Here is a 14,239-nt window from a genome sequence, read left to right on the forward strand (position 1 = left end):
CTTATTTCACTTGTCATAATGTTCTCAAGGTTCATCCACGTCATACCATGTATTAGAACTTAATTTCTTTCTATGGCTGAATGTGTTTCCGTTGTGTGTACATACTATATTTTGTTTATCCATTCATATGTTGACAGACAGTTGGGTTTTCCCCCCTTTTGGTTATTGTGAATAATGGTGCGCTGAACATTGGCTTACAAGGATCTACCTGAGTCCCTGTTTCCAGTTCTTGTTTCTTTTGGGTCTGTACCTAGGAGTGGACTTGCTGGATCATATGATAATTATGTGTTTAGCTTTTTGAGGAACTGTTTTCTATAGTGGCAGAACCATTTTACGTATGAAATTTTTTTTTTTTTTTGGCTGTGCTTGGTGACTGGTGAGATTTTAGTTCCCTGGCCAGGGATTTAGTCTGGGCCACAGCAGTTAAAGAGGAGTCCTAATCACTGCTACCAGGGAACTCTCAATTCCATATGAATTTGAGGATTACCTTTTCCATTTCTGCAAAAAAAGGCCTTTGGAATTTTGATAGAGATTGTGTTGAATCTGTAGATAGAAAGTCTTTCTTTCCATGAACACAGGTGGCATTCCATTTGTTGTGGTGGAACTTGTCTTCTTTGTGAATGAAATGTCTTCTTTAATTGGCAGCAATGTTTTGTAGGTTTTGATGTACAGGTTTTTCATTTCACCTTCTGGGTATTTTATTTTTTTAGATGCTATTGTAAATGAGATTGCTTTTTAAGTTTCCTCTCAGATTGCTCATTGCTGTTGTCTAGAAACTCAGCTGATTTTTGTGTCTTGATCATGTACCCTGTAACTTTGCTGAATTTGCTTATTAGATTTAGTAGGTTTCTTTGGGATTTTTTTTTTTTAATAGACACAGTCATGTCATCTGTGAATAGAGTTTTACTTCTTTCCAATTTATTGCCTTTTATTTCTTATTTATATCTAATTTCTCTGGGGCTAGAAATTTCAGTACTCTGTTCAGTAGCATTGGTGGAAGGAGTATCTTTGTCTTGGTCTTGATTTTAGGGGAAAAGATCTTCAGTCTTTTACTGTTGAGTATGATGTTAACTGCGTTTCTCGTAAGTGCCCTTTATTGTGTGGAGGAAATTCCCTTCTTTCCCTAGTTTTCTGACTTTATATCATGAAAGAATATTTGATTTTGTCAAATGCCCATGTCAGTTGAGATGGTCAGGTGTATTTCCTTCATTCTGTAAAAGTTACATATTACATTGATTGATTCTCTTATATTGAGCCATCTTTACATTCCTGGGATAAATCTCACTTGGTTATGGTATATAATTCTTTAAATTGAAACATTTTTTAACAGAATCACTCTGACTTCTGTTTTGAGAAGACAGTGGAGGTGACGGAAGTAAGAGGTAATGTGGCTTGAACCAGGGTTTTTCTGTGCAGGTGGTCAAAGATGAGAAGTGCCTCCTTTATCTTATGTCAAGTTTCTGTATTTACATGGCTCTGTTTCTGAACATGATATATTTTGTTCCATTGATTTATATCTATTTTTATACCAATTCCACACTATTTTAATTTCTGTTTTTGTGTACTGCATATGTTTAATAGAGGAATTCCCTGGGGCTTCCTTTGTGGCTCAGCTGGTAAAGAATCCGCCTGCAATGTGGGAGACCTAGGTTCAATACCTGGGTTGAGAAGGTCCCCTGGAGAAGGGAAAGGCTCCTCACACCAGTATTCTGGCCTGGAGAATTCCATGGACTATACAGCTCATGGGGTCGAAAAGAATTGGACAGGACTGAGTGACTTCCCTTTCCCTGGTGGCTCAGACTGGAAAGAGTCTGCCTGCAATGTGGGAGACCCAGGTTCGATCCCTGGGTTGGGAAGATCCCCTGAAGAAGGAAATGGCAACCCACTCCAGTATTCTTGCCTGGAAAATCCCATGGATGGAGGAGCCTGATGGGCTACAGTCCACAGGGTCTCAAAGAGTTGGACACGACTGAGCGACTTCACTTTAGGAGTTCTCAAACTGTTTTTTATGTTTAATAGAGTGAATTTTTCGTTATTGGTCTTATTTTCTCAAAAAATACATTTTTTTGAACGCTCTTGACTATTTTCTTCTCTTAGTGAGCTTTAATATAAGCTTGTGTGGTTTGTTGAAAAATCCTGCTGATATCTTTTCTTGCTGTTGCTTCTGGAGTGTATTGATTTAATTAAAGTTTTGAGTCTTAACTGTCCAGGAACTCGGTATGTCTTCTCTAGACCTTTTTTGATGTTTTACTAAGCTTGCCTAGTTGTCTTTAAAATGGGTCTTAGGTAGTTTACTTTAAGTTTATTCCCTGGCAGATTGTCATTTTTGCTGTTATTGAGTTTAGATATAAATTATACTTTTTAATTGATTCTTACTCATATATAGATAAGTCCCTTCATTTGGATATGCCCATCTTGAATCTGGTCATCTCCGGAGTATTTCAGTCTTTTAATCAAATCGATAAAGTTTTATAAAATCAGATTACCTCAAAGTGGTACTGGGGGACAAGTATTTCAGAGACTTTAGCCCTTTGATAGGAGTTAAGCTTACCTCTTGTGAAAACTGGTTAGTAATAGCAGTCAGGCGCTTACCCCCGCCTCTCGCCTTAAAATGATCGTCATCAGCATTATCATCAACACCATCATTCTTCTGCGCTACTTCCCTTAGGGATCATATAGGTTTACCCTGTATCCTCCTTCACCTGCAGAGCAGTCAGCTTCTTTTAAAGGTGATTTGCTTTCTTTTTTGATAAATGTTTTATATATGGGAGGATTAAAACAGAGGATGGTTTTGGAATAATTTCTTCACTGGGAAATAAGTGATTAGAATAATTTCACATTATCTCCCGATAAGTGGAACCAGTGACCTTCCCTTCCTTCCCTTCAAGCCTTTGCTTCTTTCAAACTCCAGTGTCTTGTCTGAATTTTATGATCTTCCACCTTTAGTCTGATAGGCTGGCTTTTCGGGGCAGGGCAGAGATTCACCCACTCTTTAGGTCTCTCTGAGGCCAAGAAGGTAGAGGTGTGGGATCTCCCTAGTGTATTGTAGGAATAGTAGAAGCCATTAGGAAAAATGTCAAAGGTTTGTTTCGTCTTCTCATTTTGATCTGTAGCGTGAGACATCACCTGTGGTCACGTGATCTACTTCAGCTATTCATTTTTGAAGTGAGGGCACCGGAGTGCGGTGGTAAGATCACTGGACTAGAAGATAACTTTTGCCTTCTGTACCATCACAGAATTGCTCGTTTTTCCTTTTACTCATTTTATATAAACTTTCCCTGTGTGAAGAAGTTAATCTGAAGTTCTTGGCATTGGATAAACTTATGGTTGCTTTCAGAATTTTATATTAATTTTCCAATTTCTTTTTTACTCTGTCTCTATTTTTACCTTTTGCTCTTCCTTCCACACTTAAATTGATCTTATTGTAAAATACTGCATTTTTCTTTCTATCTGAAAATCCTGCATTTCAGCCCAACGCAGAGCTGTGCATCCTAAAGTTCAATATCACCCCCGTTTATTTATTTAAGTTCTGATTTTCTGTTAATTGCTTTTTAATGTTATTTTAATTCTTATTTTGATTTAAAGATGATATGAGGCTCTGTTTATGAAATTTTGAAACTTTCAGTCTGTATACTTTGTGTGGCTAATATATATGTGTGTTTGTCTGGGGCTAGTATTTTTATACTTATAATTTATTTTTATTTAAGATAAGGGTTTAAAGAAAAGAATTGGCCACATACTCTTATTTTCAATTATATTTGTGTGTTAGTTACAACACAAGCACAGAAAACTTGATTCAAACAGGCTTAACAAATCAGGAAACTTATTTTTAAAATGAACCTTGAAGGCTAGGGGAGGACTGACTTGAAGACTAGTTTAGTGCATTGACTGTAGCTTCGTTTCTCATCTTTTCCATCTGCTGTGTGTTGGCTGCATCCTCCTGCTAATTTCCATCACTGTGGCAAATTGGCTGTTGAAGGCCCAGGCTTCCCATTCTCAAACAAGACATCTCTTGTGGTACTGTCATATAAGAAAAAAAAAATATTATTCTCAGAAGCCCCATAAACATCTCTTGTATCTCATTGGTCTCTCTTAGGTTGCAGTTTTTATTCTTAACCCAAAGCTAGGAGAATGCCTTGGGTTCAGGCCTGAGTTTCTGAATCATTGTAACTGGGGGAATGGGATTTATTTTAGATCAGTTGGATTTTCTATGGGAGCTGGCAGTTGGGGGCAGCTTCCTTGAAGCACATTGGCTTTACGAATAACTGGTCATTATCTGAATTAAATTTACAGCACTGTGCAAAAGGTGCAGGGTGGAATGGATGCTGGGTAGCCAACCGTCAATGTCCTTTTGATAATGAGTCTTATAAAATTTCATCTTAGCCCATATGAAGTGACAGGGAAAAATAAAAAGAAAAAATAGGCAGCCTAAGAAAGTTTTAAATTGACTTACCTGAAAACTTTCTCTGCAGTTTCCCAGTTTATAGTGGCTGATTTTAGCTGACTGGCTATAGCTACTTACAGAACAGAGGAAATTCATTAAAAATAATGAATTATTCAGTTGGATAGTGAAATTCAGTTATAAAGCACTTCGCTGTGCCATGGACTCAGTTCAGGTCAAGTCATGTTCCTGGTTTATGGGCAGTGCGGCTTCTCACAATGACACAGCATTATTCTTTTTCCCCTGTTGCTAGCATTTTAATGACATTTTATTGTATTTATTTGGTTCTATTTATACTTTATTTCAATTGACTTTATTAACGCAAGCTTTAACTTACACTTTAAAAATATAAATTATATATTACATGATGTTTGACAGTTATGAATATTTAGTAGATACCTATAAAGAAATAGGTCTCTCAAAAGAAAAATTTAAAATTGCTGTGATTTACTGTAGCTGAAGGAAATGCTAATGGTGGTTTTATTTACATTTGTAGTTTGTTTGCCTGGGTTATTTGGAGGGAAATTAAGATTCAATAGATTAATGAAAGCCTCTTTAATTAGGGAATTTAATGAGGGCTTTTTCATGGATTCTGTGGTTCTTTTTCCTTTGCCCCTTCCTATTCTTATTAGTGCACTGAAAAGTAGAAAAGAATTCTCAAAAACAATACAGAAAGATACCTTATAAGTTATATCCTCTCTGGTAGTTATAGATCGTGCATGCTTGTGTATAAATATGTGTGTACATGTGTCTCTATGGGGACTTCCCAGGTGGCTCAGTGGTAAAGAATGTGCCTGCCAATGCAGGAGACGAAAGTGCATTCCCTGGATCGGCAAGATTCCCTGGAGAAGGAAATGGCAACCAACTTCTGTATTCTTGCCTGGGAAACTCCATAGACAGAGGAGCCTGGCAGGCTACAGTCCTTGGGGTTGCAAAAGAGTTGGACACAACTAAAACAACAGTGTGCCTCTATATGTATCTGTGTGTGTGTGTATATATATATATATAATTTATTATTGTTAGTCTCTCTGTCATGTCTGACTCAAAGTGTCTAACCAAAATTTGGACATTGATAACCAGAGTGAATTGCTGAATCATTTAAGCTGCTTTGGTTTTATATTATGTATAACAAGGATGACTGTACTTGTATATAAATCTTTCTGGAGAATGCTAGTTATTTTTGTAAGATTAATTTTTAAAAATGTAACTATAGGTAAAATGGTGTGAGAAGTAGAGAAGTATTCTGAGCAGAAATCTTAGTATTGTGTGAAGAAATTTCCTTGGCCTGCCTTCATGAAGATGGCTTATCTTTCATTTTCCCTAGGCTCTATGTAGACATTCATTTTCACACTAGACCATCAAACTAGTCCTTTTAATGATTTGACTATTGAAGCATTTGATTGATGTTGATAGTTAATGGACTGGAAGAGCTGAGCTCGTGCCCCCTCTGGGTTCATTGTTTTCAGTCCCAGTTTTACAGATGAGAAGATAAATGACGGGCTCTGTGGGTGCTGCTCGAGCCATTGCGGAATCCATAGGGTGAAGTAATGCGCCAGGCCAGTGTGAGTTGACAAAGACTCAGAAATGGGGAGAAAAGGAGACTTGCTCCAGTCTTCGGATAACTTCCCTCCTACTCTACCCTGATTAAGTACGTGTCCCAGACTACAACCCTCTCTCCTGTTTTGGCATATTTCTACTGCTTCTCAACTACTCATTCTATAGTGTACCTCCAAAAATGTACCCAAGTATTTCACTCAAAGAATGTTTCATAAAGGGATACTGACTCTTAACATTTCGAGAGATACTCACACCAGCTCTGGTATTGATTTGTCTACAGCCGAAGTTAGAATTAAGAGGCCTACAGGAAACTGGGTCTTGGAAATTGGTATCAAATGGGAGATTGAGTAGCACATCCATTTCTTTTAGAAAATTGGAAGGTCTGGCAAAACTGGGACCATACTGACCATTGGCAAGAGTTAGCTGAAGCAAGGTTAGTGCCTTTCAGTTTGTGCTGCAGCATAATGATATAGGTTATGGGTAATGCACGATTTTGATGGTTGCATATTTTTTATAATTTTCAAACATAAAAGCTTTTTATAAGGCAAACATTCAAAGATTTGCAATAGGTTCAATTATGTTTGAACGTTCTTTATGTAGATCGTTTTGTAAACTACTTGAGATCTATAACGTGTATAGTTATGCACAGTAAACTTGGTTGAAAAGGGCTGTGTTGTGGCTGTATCCTTCTGTCTTAACTGTTAAATAATTTCCTATCTGTTAATCACTTTAATTGGGTATGTGTATGTTATTTATTCATTGGGAAAGTTATATGTGTTCTTTGAATTTTCTTTCCTAATTCTCATAGTTTTACTGGAAACAGAAAAGAGCATTAGTTATTATTACTATTATTAATTGATTGAACATATGCAACTCAATTGATTCAATAAAATATGTCTTTGTATCTTCAGAAACTCATTTAAAAATATATTTGATTACCCTGAAGTATTTTTTGTTTACTTTAAAATTTTTTAATTATTAAAATAAATGCAAATAAGTATTTCAGTACACTTAGTTTTTGTTTAATCTCCTTAATTAAAAAAAATTGTTTTTTTGGATAGGACTTGTTTAGAAATGTTCATAAGAATACAGATAGGCTAAACAACAGAAAACTTTTCCTGAGGAATTAAAGACCTGTAGTATTTTAAGTACTTTTTATGCAAATAGATTTAATTTCCTTAGTTACTTACTTTCCCAGTTTTGATGTGTAAGACTGATTAAAGCTGGAATGTCATCCAGTTTATGAGTTGAACATAATAGTAAATATTTATTAGCCAATAACTAAGTAGTAAAGGATTATCTCAGAATTGGATTTGGTATTCCCAGAATTCTTCACTTTTCAGCCTAAATCAAATGGAGTAGGGGTGTCAGGTAGAATATTCTGATACCTTTTCATAAAACATATATTTTACTAAACAAAAGATCTGATCGTTTGAAAGTGTCTATGAGCAAAAAATAAGAACAAATTTAAGAGACTGATAAAAGAAATAATCAGATTGAACTCAAGAAGCTAGTTACAGGATTGAACAGTTAATAGAGCCCAGATTACCTCACTAGTTTGCTAAATCTGCTTTTTTCCCTCCTGCCTATGTGGAATACTATGTTTGGGACCAGTGAGGCAAAGGAAGTAGAAAAGTTGCCATTTTTCAGTTATCTTTTAGAAGACAATGTTGAAGGTTTATGCTGAAGACAACATTAGAAGAAGATTAATGAAAAAAGTGTTCATTGCAGTTATGAATTCGTAAATACTGGCAGTGGTCCTCAGCAGGCTTTATAGAAACTTTGAAAAACGCCTGGAAGGACATTATTTGCTTGGCGCAGAAGTTCCAGAACCAACTGGAGATGAAAAATGAAGTGAAAAATGAATATTTTGAAACATATGAGAAATTATAGAAACTGGAAATGTGGGGCTGGTAACAATAGGAACATAGAAAGGCTTTATGTTAAGTTCAACGTAAAAAACCTGATATTCCTAGTTATATGTTGTTTTATTCACAGAGACTCTCTTGTATATTAAAATTTACCTGTAGTTCTGAATTCTCCATTAAATGATGTCATAAGAACGGTGAATCTACTGAAATCCAAGCGGCTACAATGCCATCCTTTCAGCTTTAGGTGAAGAAATCTGATTAGCTATTTCATTACTGAAATAGGTTGACAGTCCAAAGGAAGATTTATAAGCTAAAGGGAAAATTTCAAATTATTCTGTGTGAATGACTCTTACTTTGCAGATTTTTTGAAGTCTAATTACTGGCTTCAAAAAATGGTATCCTTAACTGACATTTTGGGCACTTGAATTAACTTAATCATCACTATAGTGATCATGTGGAAAATATATTAATGTGTACTGACAAAATTTATGGATCAGAGTAGAAATTAAGGTTTGGCGGAGTGAAGTTAAAATAACTTTTAGAAGTGATTGTTTAATTGGTGGTATTTGAATCCTAAAGAAGGATTAATATTATTAGAGAAAAGCCAGTGTGTGCCTGATAGAACTTTAGCATTGCAATTCTTGATATAGAAACATTCATTTGTATTTGAAGCTGATTTAACATCATCGGAAGAAATTAACATATTTCTCAGTAGAGAAACAGGAGAAGCATTAAAGACTTCCACCAGGCTTGAAGTTCAGTTTAAGGAGATTGAATTGTTGGAGTGCTGGTTAACAGTGAAAAAGGAGATTTCAGTATGTCAGAGCAAAGCTTCCCCTTTTGTCATTTGCTGCTGCCATTGGTGCTAACAAAGCTTGTTTGTGATGGTTGCTCTACAGAGTATTAAGAATATGTTGTTTAAAGATCTAAATCAAGAATTTTGTGTAACCATGCTAAACATAAAACCTAATATACAGAAGTATTTCTTCTAAATAATTTCAAGTTTGTTATTTTAAAAGTTTGAAAATTTTAATTTTATAAAGAAGGTAGAAGTTTCACAGTATATTCACATTCCCAGATCCCATACCCAGCATGCCATGAAAACAGTTTCATTTTCTGAATGTGCCATGAACTTGAAAATGTTGTCCACTTCTGATGTAGAACTTCATTTATAAATGAATCGGACAACTAAGAGTCATCATGTATTTGAGTAAAATCAACAGATATCAAATCACTTAGCTGAACAGTTGACTCTTGATAAAAAAAGAATTTTCACACAAAAAATAACTTAGAGTCCTTGTAAAAATGGATTCAGTGGATTCAATAGAAAATGTATTAAAGAACTAGAAATGGTGTAAAAGGAATATTGGAGGTTAGGAGAGGAATTAAAACATTGTTTCCTAAATAAAGTACTCTTTAGAATTACTGTGGTAAAACCAATGTGGCTGAAAATTAAATTGGTATTGAATGTACTGAAGAACCAATTGGACTTAGGAAGCCTACTTGATATTTCCCGTCTTACAGGACTTAGAGGAGTTGCACTGGTGGGTTCTATGTGCTGGTGAGCTAGAGCTTGAGATTACAGCTCTGGATACCTGTGAACCAAGGTATCCAGACTATATTAAGAAGACTTCATATAGTCTCTTGGTGCTCATTTTGCAGCTTTCTGATGGACCCTAAGAGCTGAGACTGCTGATGGTAAATAGAGTTACATGGGTAAAGTAAAATAACATTTTACCCAAGGAATTCAGCATGAGGAACGTCCAGAATAGGAAACTCCTGTTGAAACAGGTCTTTGAAATAATTAAATCATAACTTTTACTAAAGAAAGAAATTATAAGCACATTTGGGGAGACTCAACTAGAGTGCAAAGGAACTTTCTGAAATTAATAGTCCAAATCTTAACATTGTAAAAGTTTAGTAATGCAAATTATCAAAGGACTTTGAAATGAAAGGGAGAATATTGAGAAGGAAATTAGCATCTTGGAGATCAAGTAGAAGAGATGTCTTGTAACACTGAACAAAGTTAAGGACGTCATCATCAGGTAGAAAAAAATAGACACTAACAGAAGAAATTCAGGCACGTTTTCACTGGAATGTGAATAAGTGGTATAGAAGGAAAAAAAGAATAGGTTATAACAATTAATAACTAAACCAGTAATAGGAGTGTATTAGTTTGTTATAGCTGCTGTGATTAAGTACCACAAACTGGAAGACTCAACAGAAATTTAATATTCTGCAGTTTTGGAAGCTAGAAGTTCAAAATCACGTTGTTGGCAGAGGTTTTTTTTTTTTTCCGCCCTGAGGGCTGTGAGGGAAAGGTTTGCTTCTGGCCTGCCTTTGTGGCTTGTAGATGACTTTTTCCCTACACAGTGTGTTTTTTCACATCGTATTCTATGTATGCATGTCTTGTCTCTGTGTCTAGATTTGCCCTTTTTTATAAAGACATCACTCATTTTGGATTAAGGACGGCTCTAATAACTTTATTTAAATTTGGTTACCTCTGTAATGACCCTGTTTCCAAACAAAGTGGCATTCTGAGGTACTTGGAGATTAGGACCCCAACCTGTCTTATACTGGAGAGGCATACGGTTCAGTCGCCCAGTCGTGTCCGGCTCTTTGCGACCCCGTGAATCGCAGCACGCCAGGCCTCCCTGTCCATCACCAACTCCCGGAGTTCACTCAGACTCACGTCCATCGAGTCAGTGATGCCATCCAGCCATCTCATCCTCTGTCGTCCCCTTCTCCTCCTGCCCCCAATCCCTCCCAGCATCAGAGTCTTTTCCAGTGAGTCAACTCTTCACATGAGTTGGCCAGAGTACTGGAGCTTCAGCTTTAGCATCATTCCTTCCAAAGAAATCCCAGGGTTGATCTCCTTCAGAATGGACTGGTTGGATCTCCTTGCAGTCCAAGGGACTCTCAAGAGCCTTCTCCAGCACCACAGTTCAAAAGCATCAATTCTTCGGCGCTCAGCCTTCTTCACAGTCCAACTCTCACATCCATACATGACCACAGGAAAAACTATAGCCTTGACTAGACAGACCTTAATCGGCAAAGAAATGTCTCTGCTTTTGAATATGTTCATCCTATAACAAGAGGCAAATTTTCTTAAGACTTGGAATCCTTTCCACGGACTCTCTGATCCCAGGAAGAATAGAGTGAAGCGCTTTAAAATATAAAAATCCTGTAAAGTGTCTAAGGCTCCCAGATGGGAAAAATGTTACTCATAATTGAAGAAAGCCGCAGAAAAGCAATGGACTTCTTACTTGTGATGTTAAATGACAGAAGACTGTAAGAGAACATCTACAAACTGCTGAAAGACTGTTAGATGCTCCGTCAACACATCATTCTCTTATCTGTCTGAAAAAATAGGTTTTTATATATGCAAGGGATCAGCGCTTATCCCGTACATATTCTGCCTGAGGAAAGCAATTGAAAAGAACCTCTGAGCAAACAATTGAATTCAGAACAGAGATCCAGGATAGGGCAGGATGAATTGAAAAGGAAACCATAGTAAGCAATCTAAACACTTACATATCCTGGTGGCTCAGAGGTTAAAGTGTCTGCCTGCAATGCGGGAGACCTGGGTTCGATCCCTGGATCGGGAAGATCCCCTGGAGAAGGAAATGGCAACCCACTCCAGTATTCTTGCCTGGAGAATCTCATGGATGGAGGAGCCTGGTGGGCTACAGTCCACAGGGTTGCAAAGAGTTGGACCCTACTGAGCGACTTCAGTTCAGTTCAAACATTAAAATGGATGATGAAATTTGTAACAAAAATGTTCAGAAAACAGTAAGGATTCTTGAAATAGAAAAGTAGTACTAGAAAGCCAACAGGCTGTAATAGCCAAAACTGTATCAGCAAAAGACAGTGGTTAAGGGTGGGGAAGTCAAAACATTCTAAGAGTTTTCCGTTACTGGATGGAGAGACAGTGTAAATGGCAGGTCTTGATGGGGAAGGGATATAGTTTTATTATTTTGCCTAGAGAGTGGAGTAATAGTGGGATGTGTAAAAAGTGAAGTTTTAACACTGACAATGGTGAAAAAGAGTATGAATGGTAACTTCACCCAGTTGGGAAAAATGGACGAAGAGTAAGAGGAAACCGAAGAGAGGAAGATAAATATTAATCAAAAATGAAAGGGAAAGCACAAGTTCTTATACTAACTGTGAATGAGATGAATCTCTTATTGAAAGACAGCATGTTCAGGTTGGCGCTGTTAAAAACCAAAACCAGAAAGGTAAACCACAACAAAAATCCCAGGTGTATGTTGTTTAAAGCCAACCTTTAAAAAAGTGATAAAGGTGAAAAGTGGTAGATAGTGGTGGATAGATAAGTGAGATTATTCTAGAAAAATCCAAACCAAAGCAAATCAAAATACATTATTGATTTTAAAGAGGGACTTGGGATCCTTTAATGGCTCAAATAAGAAATGATAAGATTTGATTTTGGAAAAAGATGTGTGAACATTGTTCATACCTAACAAGGTAACAGCTCAGTATATAGTTTAAAAATTCTATTATTCAATGACTTAGATCCTTTCCAAGAATAACCTTTATCTGATCAATGATTAAAAGCCGCATGTATGCAGAAGAATTTCTCTACTGGGAATTATTCTCCAACTTTCCTTTTCTGTGTGCTTTTTATCTGGCCCAAGATTTAAGTATGACTAAGTTTGATAAAAATGTTAGGTTTGTAAACACGTTTATTTTCAAATTCTTAGCCTGGAGGCATCTAGACAGAATTTTCTGTGCAAAAAAGAGTATGTACATCTAAAGATTAGACATTTTAAATTAAAATGATTTCAGTCATATAGCTGGCTATAGTGAAGAGTTACTGAGGTTTATTTCTGTTCTGGCAGTATGAATAATTACTTACAGAATTACAAGATTTTATAGCTGTTTTAATAGAGTTGTTTATTATTTGCAGAAAACAATTTTCTGGCAGTTTTGCAAATGATCTACTCTGTATATAGCAAAACTTGTTTTCCAGTTTAATAAAAATGTTTTTAAGATTAAGAATAGATTCTTTTCCTATGTGTGTTGTGTGTATATACACATACTTTCGGATTAGCTTTCAACTTTCCTATTAAAGCCTTTGGATTTATGGCAAATCAGTTCAGTTCAGTCGCTCAGTCGTGTCCGACCCTTTGTGACCCCATGGACTGCAGCATGCCAGGCTTCCCTGTCCATCACCAACTCCTGGAGCCTACTCAAACTCATGTCCATTGAGTCAGTGATGCCATCCAACTATCTCATCCTCTGTCATCCCCTTCTCCCACCTTCAATCTTTCCCAGCATCGGGGTCTTTTCCGATGAGTCAGCTCTTTGCATCCGGTGGCCAAAGTATTAGAGTTTCAGCTTCAGCATCAGTCCTTCCAATGAGTGTTTAGGACTGATTTCCTTTAAGATTGACTGGTTGGAGCTTCTTGCAGTCCAAGGGACTCTCAAGAGTCTTCTCCCACACCACAGTTCAAAAGCATCAATTCTTTGGTGCTGAGCTTTCTTTATAGACCAACTCTCACACCCATACATGACCACTGGAAAAACTGTAGCTTTGACTCGACGGACTTTTGATGGCAAAGTAATGTCTCTGGTTTTTAATATGCTGTCTAGGTTGGTCATAACTTTTCTTTCAAGGAACAAGCCTCTTTTCATTTCACGGCTGCAGTCACCATCTGCAGTGATTTTGGAGCTCTAGAAAGTAGTCTGTCACTGTTTCCGTCGTTTTAGCATCTATTTGCCGTGAAGTGATTAGACCGGATGCCGTGATCTTAGTTTTTTGATCTTAGTTTTAAGCCAACTTTTTCACTCTCCTCTTTCAGTTTCATCAGGAGGCTCTTTATTTCTTCTTCACTCTCTGCTTTAAGAGTGGTGTCATCTGCATATCTGAGGTTATTGATATTTCTCCCGTCAATCTTGATTCCAGCTTGTGTTTCATCCAGCATATATTTTATCTTAGGACATATAATACAGGTGGTAGTGCTAACATTCGAGTTGTTAGTTGATTGACTGAATCATAGATCTTCCCCAATGCCAGACTTCGCTAATGACTCAAAGAGTACAGGCAGGCATGAAGTGCAGATGGAATATTATTTTCTTTTTGTTTTTTGGAGGATCCCCAAACTCTCACACACAGATTCCAAAAATGTCCTTTTCTTCTGCATTAGTACATGTTATGGTTTTGGATTAGCAGAATAGTTTTGAGTAGTTAAAAAAAAATTGCACAAAGGAAGTTGTCTTCATTTTGGAACTCTTCTGTTTTATATTATGTTAATTGTGCAGCTTGCTGACTACCTCCCATTTTCCAGACATGAATTAATAAATCCATCATTCCAAGCTTATTTGTGAGAAGCAATCTAGATAGGTTAGT

General features: G+C 36.7%; 1 protein-coding gene across 15 annotated transcripts in view; it reads left to right on the forward strand.

Moving 5' to 3' along the window:
* WRN (WRN RecQ like helicase) overlaps nt 1-14,239 on the forward strand; it is a 113,045-nt gene that overhangs the window by 2,839 nt on the left and 95,967 nt on the right. The window lies entirely within an intron of this gene.

This window comes from Ovis aries, chromosome 26 (assembly GCF_016772045.2).
Source record: "Ovis aries strain OAR_USU_Benz2616 breed Rambouillet chromosome 26, ARS-UI_Ramb_v3.0, whole genome shotgun sequence".
In the NCBI taxonomy this organism is placed as follows: Eukaryota; Metazoa; Chordata; class Mammalia; order Artiodactyla; family Bovidae; genus Ovis; species Ovis aries.